General features: G+C 44.8%; 1 protein-coding gene across 1 annotated transcript in view; it reads right to left on the bottom strand.

The window, feature by feature from the left end:
• Positions 1–16,498, bottom strand: part of LOC146198656 (gonadotropin-releasing hormone receptor-like) — a 51,873-nt gene extending 35,375 nt beyond the window's left edge. The window contains exon 1 of the mRNA XM_084592630.1: positions 16,416–16,498. The gene's annotated coding sequence lies outside the window, so the exon portion shown is untranslated. The remainder of the gene's footprint in view (positions 1–16,415) is intronic.
• Between the last annotated feature and the right edge of the window lie 6,725 nt (positions 16,499–23,223).

Raw genomic sequence — 23,223 nt, 5'->3', positions numbered from 1 at the left:
GGCATGGCACTATTAACGTTGGGTCAGGTTTGTCCTGGCATTCCCAAGAGATGTGATAGAGTGTGGGGCTTGCACCGCACCAAGGACAGTACCTCGTGTATTTTGTTGGGCTTATCTTATTTAAAATTTGAAGATTAGGGAATGTGTTTGTTTGTATTTTTCTCCAGTCTATAGCGTCCGAGGAAGGAAGTTGTTTGTGTGGTGGTGAGAAAATTCTTCTTTCTAACCGTAGGTGTTCCAGCCTGTCGCCGTAGGGTCCTAGGAGAGGGGTGAGGTAGGGATGGGGATCCGCCCGGTTTGTGAGAGCTCGGGCTATAGATAATTCGCTACCTCATTTCCTTCTAGGCCTTCGTGTCCAGGTGTCCATGTAATTGTGTGCGTCTGGGAGATAGAACGTAATATTGCACACGCTCTTTTGTGAGGTTTTCCGGCCAGGTAGTCCCTGCAGGCTGGTTGGGAGTCCGTCACTACGTGTGATGACTTCTTTTGGTTGTCTTGTGTTTTTATGGTGACGGCTATTGCCAGTGATTCCGCTTCCGCAGGATCCTTGGCATAGATCGAAGCCTGAATAATTGGCCTCTTCTTGTGGTCAACTGCAGCTATTGTGAACTTGCCAGGTTCGCCGTAAGCCCCTATGTCCACGTAGACAACTTCCGCGTCTTTAGACAATTGTTTTTCCAATGCTTTGACTCTGGCTTTCCTTCGACCCTTCTGTAACTCATGGTGCATGTGCTTGGGTATCGGGTTCACATAGATGTTGTTTCTTGTGGATGTCGGAATTTGTGATTTGATTTCAGAAGTTCTTAGTGCCTGGCAGAGCCCTAGTTTTGACAGGATTTCCCTACCCGCCTGCGTTGTTAGGCGTTGTTTCTGACTCTCTAGAACCGCCTCCTTGAGCTCCTCAAAGTTGTTGTGCACTCCGGGCTCGTGAAAAACTGATCGAAATTGTCGTTTTCTAGCGGGAATGCGATAGTAACGATGACAACGGGGATGCAGTTAGTGACAAACATAATAATGATAGTAGCGATGATAATGACGTTGCAGTTAGTGATAATGATCATTATGGTAGTAACAATGACATGACGGTGCAGTTAGTTGATAATAATGATGATGATGACGATAATTATGGTGGTGATGGTGGTGATGATGATGATAGCAGGAATGACAATGACGGTGCCGTTAGTGAAAACAGTTCTGTAAATTGGCTTTCAGCATTTTCGCTCTACAGCAGACGTAAGAGCAATCTCGTAAGTTTTTAAAGAAAAAAAAACAGCAACATCAACATCGAGCTGTTATGCTTTCCTGTCCAGAAAAGTCTCTTCACGAGCGCTAAAGGTCACTGAATTACTTATCACATCCCATTCCCCTGCTCAAGGTTAGTACTAGGTTTAGTGTAAACAAAACTACTAGTGCGACAGCAAAACACCCTCCGGTTCCCTTAAGTGAGACAAGCAAGCTAGTTTTGTATTGGTTCATGTTTTCGCCCCAAAAGTAAGCAGGAACTGGTGTCGAAATTTGGTGAATTAAGGTGAGTTAGTTCGCTGAGTCGTGAGGAGATCGTTATGTGCTCAACCTCTCAACCAACGAGGGAATTTTGTCGTACCCTTTGATCTGGGAGTTCCAGCTCATATGGACTCTCATGCTATCACATCAAGAATAAGGGAAAGACAAACGCCGTAAGAATACCTCCTTCTCGCATTACTGACAACATTGGGAATGGCTATAGCATTTTATTTTAAGGGGCATTGAATGTAAGAAAGCGGTGTTCACAAACCTATATTTTCAAAGCCTAAAATAATTCTTTGCTCCGCATTTAGAAGCAAGAAACGTTGCTACATTAACGCCGTGACTCATGAAAGGCGCTTCCGGTTTGTTAATAATGCTAGATTAATACCTTGCCACGATAAAAGTTTTCATTCCTCTGCTGTAACCGTAGATATAACCACTATTCAAAATTCGAGGACACTTTGGCGACTAAATAGTGATGAAAGGCGAAAGCCTGAGTACTGCATTCAGCTACACGACTGAGTGCATTTGTTCTGTGAATTCTGCTTGGCAACGACGACATCGCGCTCCTTGTATCTTCGAAGTTGTTCTACGTTTACCGTTGCGTAGTTGATTTTACCGGCTGTACGGAAATAAATAATTAACTAATTATTGCGCAACTGGTACTTATCAGTAATTATTGCTTAATTAAGCATTGATTAATACCAATATATAATCAGTAATTAGGTATTAGTAATCAGTAATAATTATTTAATCATTTAGTCATTAATTAGTAATTGATCATTGAAGGCACGCATTCGCGCATACTGTGGTGGCGCTCTGTGATTGGTCGAGACCTGCATGACGTTATCCCGTCTCGACCAATCAGAGCCGCCTCAAAAGCGTGACACTTTTGCTAACGACAACGATGAGGCAATAAAGGCTTTCGCCTTAAAAACAATTTCTGCCCTGCCGGGGTGGCGCAGTGGTTAGGGCGCTCGACTACTGTGCCCAAGGAGGCGACATTGAATCCGGGCCTCGGCGGCCGCTGACTGATGGAGGCGTGAAGCAAAGCACCTGTGCGCTGTGCGATGCCAATGCACGTTAAAGAACCCCAGGTGGTCGAAATTTCCGGACTCATCAACTGCGACGTCTCTCATAGCCTCAGTCGCTTTGGAACGTTAAAATCCTGAACCAAACAAACCAAAAACTATTTCTGAAAGATTTCTTTCAATAACTTTGATGGTCGCGAGAATTACTTCCTCGTATCACGGAATTGTCCAAATAGGAGAAGTTAGCTACTTCAAATTCGATCGTTCAAATATTTTCTTTTTTTTTTTTCTAAGAGTCGCTTTCGTACAGCGCTTCAAATTTTCAGGGCCGGCGATATGATTGATCGTAAGAGGATCGAAAGGATCGCTGGCTTCTCGGATCCCGTCTCACTGCCGCCACCGTGTCATTTTTCACGTGGAGCTCAGTGAAGTTCGCTCACCCCTGTCACACGCATCTTCTTCATGATTATCCGAGTCGTTCCGCGAGTCAGAGATAGACATTACTCACAGAAGAGCATTTCTTGCATGCGTTCAGTACTTCTGCGTGAATGATTATGTAACCACTTTTTCTTATTTTTATTCTGGAAGAGATAACAGCGGGTGCCCGAATACTGCTGTTGATCGTCGACCTCCATCAATTCACGAAGGTCTGCAAAACCATTGCATAGTCCTAATTTGCATGTTGCATTACGGGCAGAGCGCAAAGCTTTGTGTTGAAACCCAAGAATGACATGAAATATTGACCAAAGGAGAGAGAGAGAATAAAGTTTATTTATGTAAAGTAATTACGCAGATGGTTCACCCAGGTCCGAGAAATCATTGGCGAATGCGGCCCTCCAGGCCTAACCGATCAACGTAAATCCTACAATTTACAGAAGCTTAGCCATGAGCAGTGGAAGGCGAAGCTGTCTCACACAGAGCTCCCCTTTAAGCGCCAGTGACCTAAGGATGAGCAAACGAGGTTCTGCTGTAAACCCGAATTACCCGAATTTAGTTGCTTTACAGTCACTGCCGTTTTGTTCCTTCAATAAATACCTCTGTGCGCACGCGATGATATCTTACAGTACGTTAATTGAACATGTAAACCTCTTTGCACAAGAGAACTTCCGAACGACCAAAAGCCAAAGAGTATTTTAATAGCCCAATTTAGACTCCAAGGCCGAGCTGGTACGATACGTGTTTTACACCATAGCAACGTCAATTGTGGCTTGGCGTAGAAATTACAACAGCGGAAGGTAAAAATATCGAATCGCTGATGGTTCTCGGTTCCGAGATATTTGCCTACCTAAAGAGTCCACTGGGCGCTCGAACCTGCAAAAAGTTGGTGCGTTTCTTGAATACTTTTTTTCGCCTCAGGTACGTACTCTGTTGAAGCTTTCCGCCATGCTTCATTTTCAAGCCCAGCAGACTCCTGCTCAACAAAACCTACCAACATCCTGGTTCGGGGAGGCAGTGAAGCGGTCACTCTTTCTTCGTGCGCACCCTGCTCTGCAATTCAGATTGCCCGCAAACTTTTCGCGACCCTTGAAAACTCCACTAAATCGATTTCGTCCAGGCATATCTAACAGAGACCGTCTTACTTTTAGTATTTGTAGCAAAAAAAGGCTCTTATGCTCATACCTAGTGAACCGCCTGAGCCCACGTGATGCCTTTTGTCTTGAATTTTTAAGACCGCAAGAATAACAACAACAACGACAAAATCACCGACCGTGTCACCAGAAGCGCTTTTGGTAGTCTCATTGGCGCAGCGAATGAGGATGCACTAACGCTTGGCGCCATTTTCTGGGCCAAGGGGCAGCTTTCGTGGCATAAACTGAGCAGCGCTGACGTAACGCCATCCCATTCTACACTATCGCATGTCACTCAGTTCATTAAAAAAAAACGATATATACGAGAGAAACAAGACGGCAATACAGTACGAAAGAACCGTGAAGAAGGGTTGAGGGGGAGTCAACGTTTCAACAACGGGACTTACCTCTTCCTGGGCAATGAGATTATCACAGTCATCTCCAGTTCACCAAAACAATACTTTTTTCCATAACAAGAAGCGGACTGGAAATTTATTCCCGCAAGCAATATAATGCGTCCTACCAACCTGCTCATAAGCCATCTAATGTATTGTTCCCAGCATGTGATTCCCTCTAGGAGCAATCATTTTTATCGATCTTAAGCCCCTCCAATGCTACAGGACCGACCAGCATTATTTTTAGTTTTTTTAAAGCACTCTTGTTCTCGTACGTTGTCTGATGCGAACATATACACCCGAAACGTTGATGTTCACTATGTGTATGATACATCTAATTATTGTTGCGGCGTTTTTATATACAGCTCAGCAACAACGGTCTTTAAGACTGCTGAAATTTAGTTTACTAGCCCGTTCTTCCTCGGTATTGAAAAATTCGAGCTAAATAATAAGGACGTCACTGGCTTGGATACCTCATAAAATGTACCCTCCAACTAATATTTTAGTCAGTATTGTGTGAGGCAAACTTGAGGAAGAAATGCATGCGAAGAGTGTATGCAGCAAAAGTCCCCGAAAGTCACTGCATAGCTTCGTCAAAATCTGAACACTCTACACGATCGCAGTTCGCAACGCGGAGATGAGAAAAAATGTAGTTGGATTGCATGCTGCAAACGGAACATTTTATCGCGTAAGAATTTGTAGCGAGGCTGTTAAGCGTGCTTGGGAGCGCACGTGTAATGAATGACTGGGCACTCGTGCATGGGGTAGGCACTTAGAGCGTCTTCATCCTGCACATAAATCTGAGCGCTTCCATGGGTGCTTAGTTTTACGAGTCGCATATTCTCTGCAACCTTTGGGCTCAGTACGCTGCGCTGATGATAAAGACGGAAAATATGGAGGAGAATTCACTGCCTCCGAACGGGATAGCCTCTAATCCTTGTTCTCCCATTTTCCGTGCATACGGGCTCGCATTTCAGGGAGCGAATGTGGGGAAATGTTATTGTATAGCTCATAAAATAATATGAAAATAGAGCTCTCCGCCAAAGGCAGCAAGTAAGCGAGTGTGGATCGTGTTAGTGATTGGCTCTCCGCCGAGAACTGGACCTCGTTGGCTTTGCTTCGCGGAAGTCACTTCATCGGCGGAGGAGCGTGCACTGAAAACAAGAGGTCTTTGGCTTTATATTATAGACGAAGGTGCTCAGCGACTAACACTATATGAACCACTTTTTTCAACAGACAGTTGCGCGTATTTCCAACGCCTGAGCACTTTCATGGGCTATGTTCCCACAAAGGTGCTCAACGACAAACTGTACGAGCCACTTTTTCTATAGTTGCATGTAATTCCAACGCCTGAGTGCTTGCATGGGCTCTGTTCCGACGAAGGTTCTCAGCGACGAACTTTATATAAACCACTTTTTTCTAGAGTTGTGTGGAATTGCAATGCCTGAGCGCATTCATAGTCTATGTGCCGACGAAGGTGCTCAAAGATAAACTGTATATGAGCCACTTTTTTCTAAACCTGCGAGTACTTCTGACGCCTGAACGCTTTCATGAGCTCTGTGCCATGGAACTAGCGCTAGATACTCGAGAAAACGCGACGAGGTCGCGAGGTGTTACGAGCGACTCGTACAAATGTTCCGTTCCTTCTTGGTAAGCGGCGTAAAATTGTGCTCCTTGTTAAAAGCAACAAAAAAAAAAAAAGAGAAACACTATGAGTAGAAGAAAGACTTGCGCGCCTCTCTGCAGCTTCGAAGCTGACATCGGTGAATGACGGAGGATCTTTTGCGCGATATTGCGTGCTAGCGTGTACAAAAATGAGATGCCCCTTTCCTCGCTACCAATTCCGAACTGTGTCATTCTGTATAGAGACGTTACCCGATTATTTGCTCCGGGTGTAAAGAACTACATAAGGTGCCAGTCGGAATACCAGGCCACGCTCCCTAAGGTAGCGACCCCGTGCAGAGGCACACTGTTCAGAATTGAGGGCGGAGTATCTTTCTTCAACTAAGAGTATTACCTCCGTACAAAAAACCAACATGACTTTCCCCGTATTGCAATAATAAGGTACCCTGCTAGAACAAGGGAACAAGCCGACAGCTTACATCTTCATATAAGGCCACGACTATTCGCACTCGGTACCCAGTCTAGAAATGGAGAATAAAACTGATGCCGACATCACGGGCTCTGAATTAGGCAGGTCGGTGCAGTCGAGGTCCTAATCATGTACTGAAAAAGTCTCATCATTTCTATCCTAGTCTAATAAGAAAAAAAGAATTACAATGAAAAAGGGAACGCCAGACGTTCGCAGTTTTTTGAAACAAAATAAAAGTAGTAGCCATTCCTGTACCACGTGCCACCCATGAGACCAACACCGAAAAACCAGCGACGACTCAGCTATTAACGTCTACGAAAGGCCTCTATGCATTCATAACCTTAACATCTTTCGCGCTCGCGTTTCTAGTTGAAATACATAAATACTACATCTTTATTCTGATTGCTGCTTTCTTTTATATAAGTTCACTAAAAGCGGTTCCGATAAATGGAAGAAAAATTGCTTTCAACGTTGCGTGCATAACGTTTGGAGCGCTACATTGGTAGTGTCGCAGTTATCTGCATCAGGTAGTTTTCAAATGTGCTCTGTTCAAAATCTTCACGACAGGCGTTGAAACCCTCAAATTAGCCTACTTCAAGGCTCTAATCCACAAATAGTTCCCGCAACATTCCTTAGGTAATGAACCTGATGTCACATTTCATTAAGTGCCACGCCAACCGCCGTGATTGCCTCTTCATGCTGGTATTAAAAACGTGGGAGACTTGCAGCCCCTTGCCCTTGGCGTACAAGGCTCCGCGGCACGTGCACTTGAACATTCTGTGCACCCGAAGACTAGCAATACGGCGGATGGCCCGTTTGTTTCTCCTATATATAGTCCTGCATATATCTTCTCAGGTTCCATCTTTGTAAGCATTGTGAGTCAACTAGCTCAGCAATTCATGCTCTTGATCTTTTGTGTGCCTGCTATTGTATGGTGCTGCCCTCTTTGTTTTAGTTTTAGTTTTTCTAAAGATCATCTATAAGGCTGTGAAATAGGTACATCTGCTTTGATCTTTGCGTCACAAAACTCCGCTTGCACTGTCGTGGATGACTTCTGCTGATGACTTTTTTACTGCATGTGTGCGATGTTCCTCCCTTCTTCTGTCACTCACACTGCTATTAAATTGTTTCACGCTTCCTTCAGCGCCTTTTTATTTATTAAAGTTATTCAATCCATAGCTAATGACATGTCTGATTCAAGAGGCACATATCTCTTGTAGCCTATGCAAATGAGATTTACAGGAAGTGGCTTATGGCAAGGAGCCTATGCAGAAGCACCTCCTCAGAGCCAGGCCATTCGCAGGTACCTGTTTATATTTGCTTGTTCATAGTTGCTTGATCACACGTACATGTTCACAGGTGCTACATTTTAGCTAGTTCTTTGCAGGCACTGGTTCACAGGTTCCTGTTGAGAGGTAAGCAGTAATTCTAAAGCACTTGTTGGCAGGAGTTAATTAACAAGCAGTGCTTAGGTGGTGCTTTTTCACAGAAGCTTGTTAACAGCAAGAGGCAGCTTGAAGCCGCTATCTCTAACTGCGTCTTTCACTAGTCGAAACAGTGAGGCTCTTTCAGAGTTACAAGCAATGCTCCACTTGGAATACCTGTGTCACCGTGTATACCCCCGAGCACAGGCGAAGTTTACATCCCCGGTCAGCCTAAACGCGTTGACACACAAAGACTAGAACGAATGGCAAGTGAACCAGGCTCAGAACGCCATTATGCTCTGCGAAGCGCAACTAATTCGTTTAATTGGCTGATGGAGTGCGGTACAGTCGCACTCAGTTCCACCCCCGCTTTCGTGCAGCGGCGCGCGACGTCGGGACAGCACGCTTTCCAAATGGCGCTATCAGCGTTTAACAGCTGAACTTCACGCGAAGTTTCCCCAGCGAGGGTCACTGCACCACGTGCTCCGTCCTCTGCTTTGTCGGATGATGGTTCTCTTAACATTTCAGAGTCCAAATGCACGCTTGTTCAAAGCCTGTTTGCCTCGAGCTCATTGTCTACTTTTTGATTGGACTACGGGGAAGCTTGCGCTTTCCGAAGAAGTCGAGCTCATTGCTGAATTGCTCTCAATGTTCTTACCTCCCTCGTAATGGTTAACACTTGTATATGCTGACTTAAAGGTGTACTGAATAACCTCGGCGCCAGTTTGGACTTAAAGCATAGAAATACTTTCCCATGAAGATCATTTGGGCTGTGAACCATTATGAAACGTTCTGGAAAGCATGCAAGCCGAAAACTGCAGCAAGTATAAATTAGAGTTATTTCTCACGTATTATCATAGAATATTCAGTATAGGTATCTATATAATTGAGAACCAGGCTATGAAGGTGATGTAAAGACCAGATTTAGTTAAAGCCAAAATCTCGCTTAAGTAGTAGGACTAGGATGGAATACGATCTCGCGGCTGTTATTCCCCTTGCCTCATAGCGGACTTGCACAGCGCACAAAACTTCTCTAAGCGCAGGTGAGGAAAAGAGAAAGTTTGAATCGTTTAAACATAAATTAGGCCTCGGCCTACAGAACCATCGAGAATGTGGCTGCAGCTTGCTCTCGGATCAGTGTTAACAGACCATGTAAGGTATGATATTGGCTTTAGCAATTTGGCTTCTTTTTCACTCTGCTGATATCTGAAACTAGCGAATAACTCAAATGTCAGAACTCCTGAACATAGTGAAACAGTTTACATAAGCAAACTGTTTGTGAAGAAAGAAGGTTTAGTATCAATAAAGAAGCATGGCGAGCATTCTCATTTGAAACGCATCACGAAGTAGGCTTTTCGTTTTTAATCATTTTCAACTTATTTATTTCTGGAAGTCACGAAATGTGCGAGTTTCTTTCGTGGCTGCTACTCTGTCTCAATAGCGTCATAAGTCCTTTCTCCGATAAGCGAGTTGCATCATAGCGTTCAACGATGTATGCCTGCACATGCAATCCCCGCCTTGGCCACCAAAAAGCGGCTCACAGTATTCAATAAATAAAAATAAAATAATTAAACTCTAGGCGACAAAAATGGTTCTGAACGAGCAATCTGCCCCAAATTTTTATTGTTCAGTCTCCTTAATGGTATCCATACGTACCACCATAGCGGATACAGTTAAAGCACAGAAATACAAAACGATTTACGGAATTTCTCGTTGCTGGTTGCATTCAAAATACCCCGAGCGCAATGACATAGCCGACAGTTCGCCATGAGCTTTTAATGCACGACCAAAAATTCACTGCTGTCTCTGAGTAAATCTAAAAAAAACACAAAAAGGCTTCGCTATAGTGGGTCCTTAATGCTTGGCTGAGCCCTCAGACATGGCCCCTCATTCCCATCACTAGCCCGCGCGGCAAACACGGGCTAGTGCACTCCAAAGCAAGATTATGAATTCACGGGACATTGACTGTTCGAAACAACGCGAAGTCCGCACACAAAGACGGATTGAGCCCAACCCATGCACACGTTCGTCTTTAGAATAAAATTTCAAACACGTTCTACCATTGTAATCGGGAACATTGCCTTGCGTCACATTTCGAAATTCGTGCGCTAATTCGTGCATATAAGCCACACTGCTACGCTAAAATTCCCGTTATTAGGAACGGCCTATATTTCATGCGTGAGAGGAGCGCCTATGTACGTCGGACATAGTGCCCATTCGAAAGTAGAACTACGAAAAAAAAAAATTGACCGCAAGATCTTCCAAGCTGTAATTTAGGCGCCATGGATCTTCCCGTCCAGAAGCTGGATATAAATTCTACGGCAAGAAAGTCCTTTGAGTGTTCAGGAAATGGCAATCGATCCGGTATAAGGCTTGTTTTGTCGAGCAATTCGGACGCGATGCCTTTAAGTTAGTACCGCCTTTCATCAACTGTTCTCTCGGCGCAGCTTAAGCGTATTTAGGAGTTGATTTCTAATCCCGTGACCAGCATTGTGTTCAGTTCATTCTTCAACAGCTTATTCTTGTAAAAAGCAATACGGTGGAAACAATTAATGACTGCTTACGGGCGTGTATGCGAAGCATCATACTTCCGCGAGTGAATGTTTTCGAGCTCGAGTACCGCTTAGCAAAAGAAAAGAAGGAAAAGAATAATAATGGTTGACACAACCCAATTTCGGTAAGACTGTCGGGAAAACTGGCGCCGCACGGAGCTCGGCCAGTGACGCGTGTAGACTAGCGTCCTGCATAGGACTGTCTGAAGAGGCGGTGCCCTCGGTCGTGGATACGGTTTGATGCAACCAATCATGAATAACAGATAGTCGGCTTTAATTGTGCGCACCCTGCGGCCGCTTAGGAATGTTTTCCTTGCGACGGCTGGACTTTTTACTCTCACCTCTCCACCACAATCGCTACCGAATTTAACTTGTAATGGGGCATATGTTTTCGCATTTACAAAAAGAGGCCTGCCTCTTTTCAACTTGTCAGTAATGACTACGTAGTGCCTGAGCCACGTTTTTCCGTATGTTAAGTTGCATGGAACTGTCGCGCTGTCGTTAGGCAGCGCTGAAGGATCGCTTGTATCTAATGTGCAAATAACGCTTGATTACTGCTTTACGTTTTTGAACATTCGCGGGCATTTCTTTTTTCGCTGTTCTTTCGGAAGGAAATATTTATTCTCTTTCTTTTTGGTTCGATATTATTCATAAAAAAAAAATTCCCATTTATCTTCGTTTTAGTGACTAATCTGATGCTTCTATATGTGTGCTAAAATGTCTCGTAGACCTGATCTGGTCTGAGTTGTTAGTACGAGAAGCTGGTTATGTGGAAGTAACTACGCACAAATGGTAGTGTTTAAACTGTTATTGCAGCATAAAATGCGATTGCCATCAAGAGAATAACAAAAACAAGCAAATTAAGTGATTCGGCCGCGCGGGAAGTTCTCAAATAGACGTTTTGTTTGAAATCTCCTCTGCAATTAAGTATAGGGGTTGATAAATATATGGAGGACACTAGAGCTTCGGCTTTAACGGTATGTCCCGACGGTGTTAATGGCTTCCGTCACTGGCAACCTTTGTTCGCATAGATGCGCTTCGCAACTTGTTAAATTAGCAACGCCATAATTTGTGTTTCACACACTCTCATCAGCATGTAGTCGTAATCTGTGAAGTTATATTACAGTTGGTAGTGTGCGCGTGTGTTGTGGATCTTCTCCTGTGTTTGTCTTTGTTTGCGCCACATATCTGAATACGATGATGCACCAACTAGCCTCTCAAGCCGTTATTTTATATTAAAGAGCACAGGATGTGCACGTAAAGACCAGCTCAATCCAAGCTATAATACAAGTGTGCCGTGCACACTCGGGATCCGAGAGACCCGGTGGGTTCAATTCCATTTTCTACCTCCCACCTCAAATTAGGCAGCTACCTGAGTTGGCAGCGCCTGCCAGCTCTACAATTTCACCGGGTCGTGTGACGCCACACAACCCGATGACGAGTCTGTTCTCGGTCATGTCAACTTTACTAAGACCTGCGTGAATGTGCTCGTGAGATTTAGCTCGTAACACCAAATCCGGCAGCACCCACGCAAAAGCCAACGTCTGTTTTTTTTTTTTTTTTTTTCTTACGACGGGGTCACTAACGCCTCCGCGTTAAAAAGAGAAACAACCTAAAACAGCGTACAGGTGAGCAGAGCAGATATATACTTCCCTGCTCATACAAGTAAAAGCAGACTTAATTTTTTGTCTAGTCGCTTTCACGTTTCGATTTCATTTGCTTTCGAAAATTCGAGTCTAATTGACACGTGCGACAAACTGCTGATTCCTTCCTTCACGGAAGGAACACTGAAATCCGCAAATGCTTCACAACATAGGCACCTGCCACCTATGTCGACCAGACCGGTTATTGCATAATTAATTGGCAGATTAAGAGAGCTTAAAAACGATATCAGGTATCAGAGAAACCAAAACGAATCACACTAGCTAGCCATGTATCATAGCGTGAATGCGTTCCTCAGATCTAAAGGTGAAACATCCTTCCTGTACAAACTAGTCAACGACAACGACAATTGCACGAAGCTTTCGTTATCCACAAGAAAAGTGATAAATGCTCGGGCGCGCTTTCGCTTCGTTTATCCAAGAAACAGGCAGCCAGCTTAGATATGGAAGACTCGGAGGTGATCATTCTAAATTCTCGTCTTTTACTTGATGCTTCGATTTTCATGAAGGCTTTCTCTACTTAGAACGTCACTGCATGAAAAGTGGGAAAGTGAGTGCAGTGGGAATGCAGAAGGAGCCAAAAGAAGCTGGAGGGCCTCCTTTCACTTGGTTGGAGTGAAGATGGTTGGGACAGAAATGGCATTGAAACGTCGTGGAAGTTAAACAGGACACTTCGTGAAATTTGCGGCAAGTGACGATTTGAGGGAGGCTTGTTAGGAGTGCAAACATGTCTACATAAGTAGTGAGAAACCTCCTTCATCAGGTACTCGTGAGACAATTCCATGATCTCAACGCGAACGCCGACGCCAGTTCTTGTGAAGAACGGAACTGTCGCATCGAAAATTATTATTTAGCGCAATCCTATCGTACTTGCTACTAAAGTTGAAACAGACAACTTCTGTATATCCTCCCTCCATTGCCCACCCACTGCAACCCTTCAAATTGGGCACCAGCCACCCATTCAGTCATTTCCACCTTACAGAAAGGTCGTACTTGCCAGACTCTTTTTCGAAGCAGCGCAACAAAACAGCAATGACGAGAGTAAAATGTAGAAAGAAATGGGGAAGGAGAATACCGTAAACGCCAAAACTAAAACCACTACTCACAACCCAGACTTCTCGCACCACATCGTATGATTTCCTCCGAGTTTATTTTTCGTTTCCCACATGGTTACCTTGAATGGGACCCTATCGTAACGAGGGAAATGCGAGCAGGAACAATTTTCTGGAGTACCGTGCCCTGAAGGATCCACGAGACGTGATAGGAGAGGCACTGGCATTAAGTTTGCGAGGTGCTTTTCTCCGAATACACGGCGCTTGGGAGGAAACTGATGGCGAAGCAGAATCGCTTCTCTGCGGCGGTTGTTTCCTTGCCAAATGAGAAAACCCACTTGGTTGTTTCGGCGGCCCTTCTGAATTATAGATATTAAGGAACGATTGCTCCGGAGCGAGTAGCGTTTCTTCCATTTGTTTAAGTACTATATTACCAGTGCTTTAACTATAGTGCCTGGTTCTGAACGCAACACCGACAAAGTATTTTAACTCATCCTCAAACCAGTGAAGAGCGGACGTTCTGCCATAGTTCATAGTTTACCGTCCTTCTGGGGGGAGTATACTTTCTCTTCACTAACGTAAATATCCATGCCGGCTTTTGTTCTCTATTCTCCAAAATTTAAGCTATCGGTATTAACAACCGTCCACCTTAGTGCATCGAGAGCGGCATAGAAAAATCAGATTTTCTTCTCCTTTGTAAAGTGGTAATTCGGTACAACATATGACTGAAATATTTTAAATTTATCGATTGCAGCTCTCTTAGAAAGTAGCAGTTCGTTGTGCAACTTCAAGCGGTAGTGTTTGTTCGATTTTGAGAGCACGTTTTCCCGTCACCCTAGCAAATTCCTGGGTTCTTCGCCTGAGGTAACGTTGCCAGCCAAACGGCTACATTTTTCATTCAGAACTTAATTTGGTAGTTTTTCAAAAACACCTAGGACGCTGGTAGAAGCAAACTGTATGCAATGTGTGTGTGTGTGTGTGTGTGTGTGTGTGTGTGTGTGTGTGTGTGTGTGTGTGTGTGTGTGTGTGTGTGTGTGTGTGTGTGTGTGTGTGTGTGTGTGTGTGTGTGTGTGTGTGTGTGTGTGTGTGTGTGTGTGTGTGTGTGTGTGTGTGTGTGTGTGTGTGTGTGTGTGTGTGTGTGTGTGTGTGTGTGTGTGTGTGTGTGTGTGTGTGTGTGTGTGTGTGTGTGTGTGTGTGTGTGTGTGTGTGTGTGTGTGTGTGTGTGTGTGTGTGTGTGTGTGTGTGTGTGTGTGTGTGTGTGTGTGTGTGTGTGTGTGTGTGTGTGTGTGTGTGTGTGTGTGTGTGTGTGTGTGTGTGTGTGTGTGTGTGTGTGTGTGTGTGTGTGTGTGTGTGTGTGTGTGTGTGTGTGTGTGTGTGTGTGTGTGTGTGTGTGTGTGTGTGTGTGTGTGTGTGTGTGTGTGTGTGTGTGTGTGTGTGTGTGTGTGTGTGTGTGTGTGTGTGTGTGTGTGTGTGTGTGTGTGTGTGTGTGTGTGTGTGTGTGTGTGTGTGTGTGTGTGTGTGTGTGTGTGTGTGTGTGTGTGTGTGTGTGTGTGTGTGTGTGTGTGTGTGTGTGTGTGTGTGTGTGTGTGTGTGTGTGTGTGTGTGTGTGTGTGTGTGTGTGTGTGTGTGTGTGTGTGTGTGTGTGTGTGTGTGTGTGTGTGTGTGTGTGTGTGTGTGTGTGTGTGTGTGTGTGTGTGTGTGTGTGTGTGTGTGTGTGTGTGTGTGTGTGTGTGTGTGTGTGTGTGTGTGTGTGTGTGTGTGTGTGTGTGTGTGTGTGTGTGTGTGTGTGTGTGTGTGTGTGTGTGTGTGTGTGTGTGTGTGTGTGTGTGTGTGTGTGTGTGTGTGTGTGTGTGTGTGTGTGTGTGTGTGTGTGTGTGTGTGTGTGTGTGTGTGTGTGTGTGTGTGTGTGTGTGTGTGTGTGTGTGTGTGTGTGTGTGTGTGTGTGTGTGTGTGTGTGTGTGTGTGTGTGTGTGTGTGTGTGTGTGTGTGTGTGTGTGTGTGTGTGTGTGTGTGTGTGTGTGTGTGTGTGTGTGTGTGTGTGTGTGTGTGTGTGTGTGTGTGTGTGTGTGTGTGTGTGTGTGTGTGTGTGTGTGTGTGTGTGTGTGTGTGTGTGTGTGTGTGTGTGTGTGTGTGTGTGTGTGTGTGTGTGTGTGTGTGTGTGTGTGTGTGTGTGTGTGTGTGTGTGTGTGTGTGTGTGTGTGTGTGTGTGTGTGTGTGTGTGTGTGTGTGTGTGTGTGTGTGTGTGTGTGTGTGTGTGTGTGTGTGTGTGTGTGTGAGCGCGCGCACATGCGGGGGGGGGGAGTGCAAATATTACATCGAAAAATGTTTCACTACACTGAAAACGTTAGGCACTTTAACCTCTACAAGCTATTCCGTCGTACTCATGAATGTATCCTCACTCAGATGCGCCTAAGCCCCAAATATTACGCACAATATATAATTGATATATATATACTGTTGGCTTCTTTCCTTCACACACATATATATATATATATATATATATATATGAAAAGCAATGATTACCTAAGTTATTTCTGGAGGGTAAAAAATTATTATTGAAATGAAAAGTGGAAATTCAATGTCACTGGGACGCGCTAGCACAGAGGCAATGCAAACAATGAATGCATGCAAGTGACGCTAGCAAATAAACGAAATTAAGATATGTTCAAACTATAAACTGGAAGAAAAGCTATACCAGTATTAATACTTCATACTCCTGGGTAGAAAGAAAGCGATAAGAATGATAAACGTTTCCTGTCCAGACGATATAGAAGATTGCTAACGTCGTCTTAATAATGGCCTGCATATGCTCTGTAATTTTCCTACTGTCTTCCTATCTTCTTTTCCGTTTTCTTTTTCCCACAATCGTTCAGACTGAATGTCCCGGTGCTTTTATTAATTACGGAGTTGCTACTGTTATGGCTCTCGTTCACACAGAATCCGGACGCAGTAGTAGCAGTGGCAGTACAAATATCCAAAAGCCACAAGTGCGGCTGCATCCGTAGTGAGTAACAAACATTCCTACGAGCTTCGAAAATAACGTTTGTTTCTAGCTTTTCCATCTACGTCAAATACACTGAATGGAGCGAAAATATCACGTCAACAAGAAAAATAATTTCGTCGGGCATACTCACCAAGCAACGCTCGGCTACAAGTTCTACTCACACCGGTAATCTGGTCCCTCCCACCGGTCATTATGCGTGGCGTCGAAATGATGAAACTTGTCTTGGCTTCCGCTTCGAATCTGCACTGATTCGTCTTACCGGAAACACTGGCACGTCCCCAGCTACCGGCGACGAGAGACAACAGCTCGGAGGCGAGCGCGCGGGTCGCGGTCGTGCGCGCTCGCCCTTCACCTTACGGCGCATGCGCGGAACCCTCTCCTTTTATCCCCTTGCCTTCTATGCTCTCCTCTGCTTTCATACCCTCCCGACCCCATCGCTGTTTTCTTCACTGCGAGTTCTTACCTTCTTTTTTTTTTCCGTTCCCAAGCATTTGCGGCACCAGAACTTTCTAGTGTATTGTTAACGAGCGAAGGCATTCCGCTGTTACCTTCTGTTAACAAGCATATTTATCGACTGATCGCGATCATTCCGCCCTTCTTTCTTGCCTCCCGTTGGCAGCGGGAAGGAAAAAGCAGTAGAAGAAAAGGGACGCTGTTGAACAAAAAACGAGATTCACTAGCGCTTCAGTATAAACTAGAACCTTTACGATCGAGACGTAGACGTAAGCACTTAAATTAAGGACGAAAATGAGTTCAGCAGATAGGCCGTCACAAGGAAGTATGGAACGTCGTATGGTAGACGGGTTTTATGCTAATTGTTAACACCTTCTGGAGCGATCTTCTAAATCTGGGTAAGTACATACGCGTTGGCTGCGTACACATTTCCGCTGCAACACTGGGTAGCGGAGGTGAAGTCTGTGCTGGCTAATGCCAGCGATCAGATAAGGATGACGGTCAGCAGGACAGCTCCAACTGAACGAAGCATCACATTCATATGCAGAGTGAGGTTTAGCCTGTAGCGATGTCCCGATTCGGAGCAACCGACACAGAAGCGCAATGCTTAATATTTTTCTTTAAAACATGTGCCTTTCAAGGTTACTTCACAGCACTGTTACTTCAGAGTGCTCAGCGAGGCACTGAGGTGTTGACTTGGCGATGACGTCGGAGCAGTGAGAGCGTTTTGAAGAGATTAACATGTTATTTATGCGTCACTGATGATGACAAGGAGCGTGTAAAGAAAAGAAGCGAGAGCCAACTGCTTCGACTCATTCGATTGTGGCTCTATAGTGATTGCGTTATGTGTGATGGGGGGCTTTAACAATGAGTTGATACTCTGTACACAGAATTGCCCATGAAGAGCGAAGAAAATCACGGGGCATGAAAACCGGCCAGCAAACCGGTCTGCCATGCGTTTTAAGGCAGACGGATTAATCCCAGCGAACAACACTGTAGGCATTTTTATGTCGCCAGACATATTGCTCTCTAGCTGAAAGTGATGAAGAGGTTACATTGGCTTCCTTGAATAAATTTAGCCTTTTGTTCTTTTTCGGTGTTTGCATGGACGTAACATCGAATACACGGCTGCATGTAGTGCCTTTTTGATTGCTTTTCTTTTGTCTTGCTTCACCTCATAGGCGGCCTGACAGCTTAACAGACAGCTTAAAGCAGCGCTCACTTCATTGGCTGGTGGCACTTTTCTTGCTCCACAAGCATTTGTGCGTGCTTTATTGTGGACAAGAGTGAGTGAGTGAGTGAGTGAGTGAGTGAGTGAGTGAGTGAGTGAGTGAGTGAGTGAGTGAGTGAGTGAGTGAGTGAGTGAGTGAGTGAGTGAGTGAGTGAGTGAGTGAGTGAGTGAGTGAGTGAGTGAGTGAGTGAGTGAGTGAGTGAGTGAGTGAGTGAGTGAGTGAGTGAGTGAGTGCATCGCACACACGCATGCACTCTTGCTCTCTTACTCGCTAGTATTCTCTTGCTCACCTCTAGCAGTCTTTCGTAGTCTTTGATAGCAAAAGCTTTTCAAATTTCCTGACTAGCAAAACACTAGGCGTTGCAAGACACTAGTTTGCTCTCAGCTATGCTCGGTAGTGAGTTCCTTTTCAAGACCGCGGCCTGCAACCGCTTGTCCTCAGTAATGATGAAAAAATCTAACCCGTTAAGAGCTTCTGCAAGTTCCGATAAGCGGACTCCGTGAAACTGGAGAATAAATCCCACGACCAGGCACTCTGAGTAGGTTTGCTCTGCCCTAATGTTTGGCTTCTCCTCTTACCTTCCTCTGCGGCGGTGAAAGCTGAAAGTTCGCTCGAATGCTGATCGGAGCGTAGTGACGCTCTACTGCGCCAACATGCCCTCTCTCTCTAATAGCGATTCGAAGCATTCAAGGAGTGCCTGCCGAACTCGTTTTCAGCCACTTGTTCGATCGCATCGTTTCTGTGTGTTTGTGCTCGCGCCAGCCTACTTTTCGCACCCCTTTTCACGGTGTTTTCTAATTCTGTTCACTGAGCCTTCGTGCAGCAAAGACTTCAAAGCAGTGGTTTTACTCCGAAATGTGCGTCTGTAAAGAAAGAGAGCGGGGGGGGGGGGGAGGGGGGTTCTGTATTTCGTCATTTTTTGTAAAAAGATGTTTCACGTGAGAAGGAGGAGGAGGTGAAAAGCTTTTTTTAGTTAATGGCAATTGCGTAGCGCGTCGCGATCCTCTTCTACGGTGTTTTCATTGCAGGACCTCTTTTGTTATCGCTATTTTGCGGTGCCCGCTAGATCCGCCGTTGCTGGTCTTGCGGTTCTGCGCTGGACAGAGCAGCCTCCAGAGCGTAGAAGGCAGGGTATAGGGTGGGTAGTTGGTGTCCCGGTGGGTCGGGGAAGTCCTTTAGAGAGCGGAAGAAATTGGATATCAAGCTACTGCATGTTAGCCAGTTAGCCATGATCTAGGATATTGTGTGGAGAAAAGAAGGGGTTAGTAGTACAGGTTTAGGAAAGTTGGGCCTGAAAACGCGGCAGGTTGTTACATCCGCTCTATTAAGGATTTTTTGTGCGTTCTTCTCCGGTGCCCGCAGAGTCCAAAGTTAAGCGTTTATAGTAAATGATTTGCCGTTATGGTAGTGGTCTTACATTGTGCTCTTCGTTTAAAAATGCCCAGCCAAATGCCCTGGCCTTCCCCAAAAATAGCTGTAAATCGCTCTCAAAACATTGCACACGCGTTGGGATGTGGAAATTTTCAACCCTCAACCCCACTTTTGTTTTCAATAATGCGCTTTCCAGCTATGGGCTCCTCCGTACAGTCCGTCATTAATTAGTAATGACTAGAATCGTAGCAAAAGCACTAATTGCATTGTTAATTGCAACGATATCTTCGCCTATAAATGTAAACAGCTGTCGGCTACCGTACTTAATCGTATATAAGTAAACATGCCTTTTCTTTTCTTTATTTTATAATCAAGATCGCTCTCTCATAGAGCCGACCAATGCACAAATCTTAGCTGGTGCTAACTCAACACTAAGTTCAGCAAATGCAGGCAGAACGACGTCAGCTGCGCTACTGCGACTGTTGCTGCGACAGTTAGAGTATAATAGGTTCGTTACCCTTTTCTAATCGAAAAAACAACAAAAATGCGAAATACGCAGATAAAAACAGAGTCCCACTGCACCGTCGACCGTCAAATGCGCATTGTATAATTATCGACGCAGAATTTAATCTTCCATGCCATAGGCAGCCATTTTAAGCAGTATTCAAAGCTAGCCATCGCCTTAGATGCGGAACCGTCAACAACAGAAGGGCAGTGTTCGCTCTAGATGTCGCCAAAAAAGTGTGCCAGGCCCTATCGTAAAGCAGTCGTGCTACCGCGGCGCCACCATGTGGCACCTGGCACCGGTTGCATTTAATTACGCCTTGTCTTTTCGGGACTTCCTCTCTTTCTGAGAAGAATCAAAGAAGACTCTGCGATCATAACCTTTCTTATTTCTTCGCTGCGAAGTCTGAAGCTGCGCTATCACATATTCAATAATGTTTGAGTAAAAACGGTACCCGAAATGCTAAATTTAAAACTTCTAAAATATTAGTTGGGCGATCAAGCTGTTCCTTAATAGTAAACGCGATAGTGCTTTTAAAATCACCTTGCCAATCCCCAATTTTTGATACGTTTGGTTACATAAGGTTTCTGGAGAAAAGAAGGCACCTGCCTATCTGACTTTTCGGTGAAAGCTTAATTACTAAATTGGTTTATATTAAAGGAAAGAAGCAGTATTCGTCAGAACTACCTGTAGATAACTTAACCGGGCCGTAAGGGAAGGTGTGGTATAGAGGTGAAGACTTTTAATGAAAAAAAAATATGACATTGTAGGGCCAAAAAGGCCCTTTACGTGAATGCAGTGCATAGTTCGGGACCCCACTGTACGAAGCCGCTGACCTTGCTCGTTGGGACTTTAGCGATGAGCAGCTGAGCACCGATTTAACTACAGGCTTTCATTTTTCGTACCCCGTTCCGAACACTTGCGACTAAACTCGAGGCGAAACTTGGATACGGCGACGGCTTTTCGGTCGAACGAGCTGTATGGACGCTTTTTGATTATTTGTTTCAGACTTTGACAGACATCAAAATACATAGCAGAAAAAAAAAATTGGTTGTGGTTTAGCTCTAGCTAACCTTATTTGAATTGCAAAAGCAACAACGGAAGCTTCTTTTGCCTTCAACATTATCCCCCTATCACGCCTTATCAGGGTAAGGTGCTACATTATTGGGGACACTTAAGCTCATCCTTTAAGGGTACGACACGTGAGCGTAAGCTACCAACCCACATATAAAGTCGCACTTCAAACAAGCCGTTTATGGACTTGCCTGCGTGTCGTAGGGGTAACGAGAATGCAAACGGTTCTGGCGGGCTGATTCCGATATCACCCTCCCATTTGATATATTTGATACATTTGATATCCCGAGTTGGCAGCTCTTGGCCGTGGCACAGTAGTAACGTGAATTCAGAGAGGAGAGAGAGAGAAGGGGTTCGCCCTTTCGCCTAATCTCTCACAAACACTAACAATGGTTTGCTTTGCCAGCTTTGATATATCTTTGGTTTGATATATATCTCTGCTTTGGTTGCTCTGGCTCGCTATCTTTGAAACCACGCAAACCGAAATTAGATTTTACCTACTCTACTACCATTTCTGTCCGTACGTAACCTTCATCATTCTTTTCAACAGCTCGATAGACTCAGGAGTTGGTATAAATTAACCGTTTATATAGCAAGCCTACTTCGCTATTAAATTGTTATAAATTGCCCTAACATCTATTCCAGCTCCATTTCGAGCGAAACGCCCAAGTGATAAATAATTGTAGCCATTCCTTGTCGTAAATATCAGCCTGAACTTGAAATCACTCCTACCAGAAGAACATATCGCTGGATTAATTTCATGTCATGACCTCTACTCGCATGGCCCACACAGGACGATACAAAACATGTGTCAAGTTTCCTGTTGAAGACAATTTCGCTGAGAACTCACGTCCACCCCCCTCAGGTCTCGGCTCAATGAATGGCAGTGGGTGGCAGGTATCGAGCATATTAATATGAAATGAAGAATACGTAACATCATAATTACCACCATTATTATCCCCACCACGAATAACGTTGCGTCATCAGCAGTATAAAGAGTCGCCTGCTTGTCTCCAATCATACTTGTCCAGCGCTGGCTGTGGCTGAGTTGTGTCAACAAATCGTTTAATTGTCTCAACCCACTTTGTGCCGTCCCATTCTTCCCTTTCTTTTAAAATAAACCTGCTCCGGTACTTACAGAATGATGGGTTATCTGTTCACCTACATGTTTCACCCGTGCTCTCTGTTCCCGTTGTTTGTTTGTTTTTTACTTAACATATTCACTCATTTTCTCTTTTCGACGCTACTGTCTTCCTGTCACCTAAACGTAACCAGTGGCATTATCCTTCCTGTTTATTGGCATACCTATCCCGATGTAATTTCAGCCCGCATTTTTAGCTCCCAATATTTGCTCAGCGTTAGAGTCCAATAGAGAAACCTCCATCTCCTGTATCCGACAGGTTGTAATTAACGTGATTCCGTTCAGGTGGCAGCAGCCTACAGAGACCAATCAAAGCGCTTCAACAGCCATGCCTCAAACCTAGGAGCTCAACCCGGGTTTCATTTCCTTCAGATGCAAGTAGCGCGCTGCTCGAACGCGCCGCCTCCTCACTAGGCACTCAAGAGTCATTTCTATACTTACTTTCAAGTTGTACCAGTGTCTGGTTTAAGATGCTCGACTGGAAAATTGAATGCTGTTCAAAATGTGTAGGTAAAGCCGAGAGCCTCGGAGAAAAAAAGTTCTTGATTTGCTTGTCCAAGTAAAAACGACGGACGAAGCGAAGCTTCGTAACGACGCACAAATGCATTGTAACGACGCACAAATCTCACTTCAAATGTACGCACAAGTACAGCCTGCGTCAGGCTAATATTGCCTCCAGAATAACGTTCACTGCAGATGACTGCGCGAACAAACACACAAAAAAAAAAGACTCTCAAAAGAACACTCATATGTACTTATCAGGTCTAGGTAGGGTCCTTTTATAGCGAACGGCGAGCAATCAGGCGAGGCCATTTGCTAGGAAAGGTCGATGATCAGCTCGCGAAAACGGCTTGTGGCATCCGCTGCTTAATCTGAATTCAATATCAAACAACTGGAGACGCACTACTGCAATCCTCTCAAGTAGAAAGGGGCCAGCTAAGATGTTCCCGCCAACACGAGCTAACATGAAATCAGACGAAGGCAAGCAAAAGCAAGGAAGAAAACATCTCGAGCTAGTTGGTTCATCACAGAGCAAAACAGCGCAAACTTCACAATGGACACTGTCTGCCCTTCTCTGTCCATTGTGAAGTTTGCGCTATTTTGCTCTAAGAAGCAAGGAATGATGACGGTCTGAATAAGATTAGGACATATCGGAAATGGC

This window comes from Amblyomma maculatum, chromosome 2 (genome assembly GCF_055883805.1).
Source record: "Amblyomma maculatum isolate TAMU_Amacu chromosome 2, ASM5588380v1, whole genome shotgun sequence".
Classification (NCBI taxonomy): Eukaryota; Metazoa; Arthropoda; class Arachnida; order Ixodida; family Ixodidae; genus Amblyomma; species Amblyomma maculatum.
The sequence above is the reverse complement of the archived record's forward strand: the minus strand, read 5'-3'. Positions and strand labels throughout refer to the sequence as shown.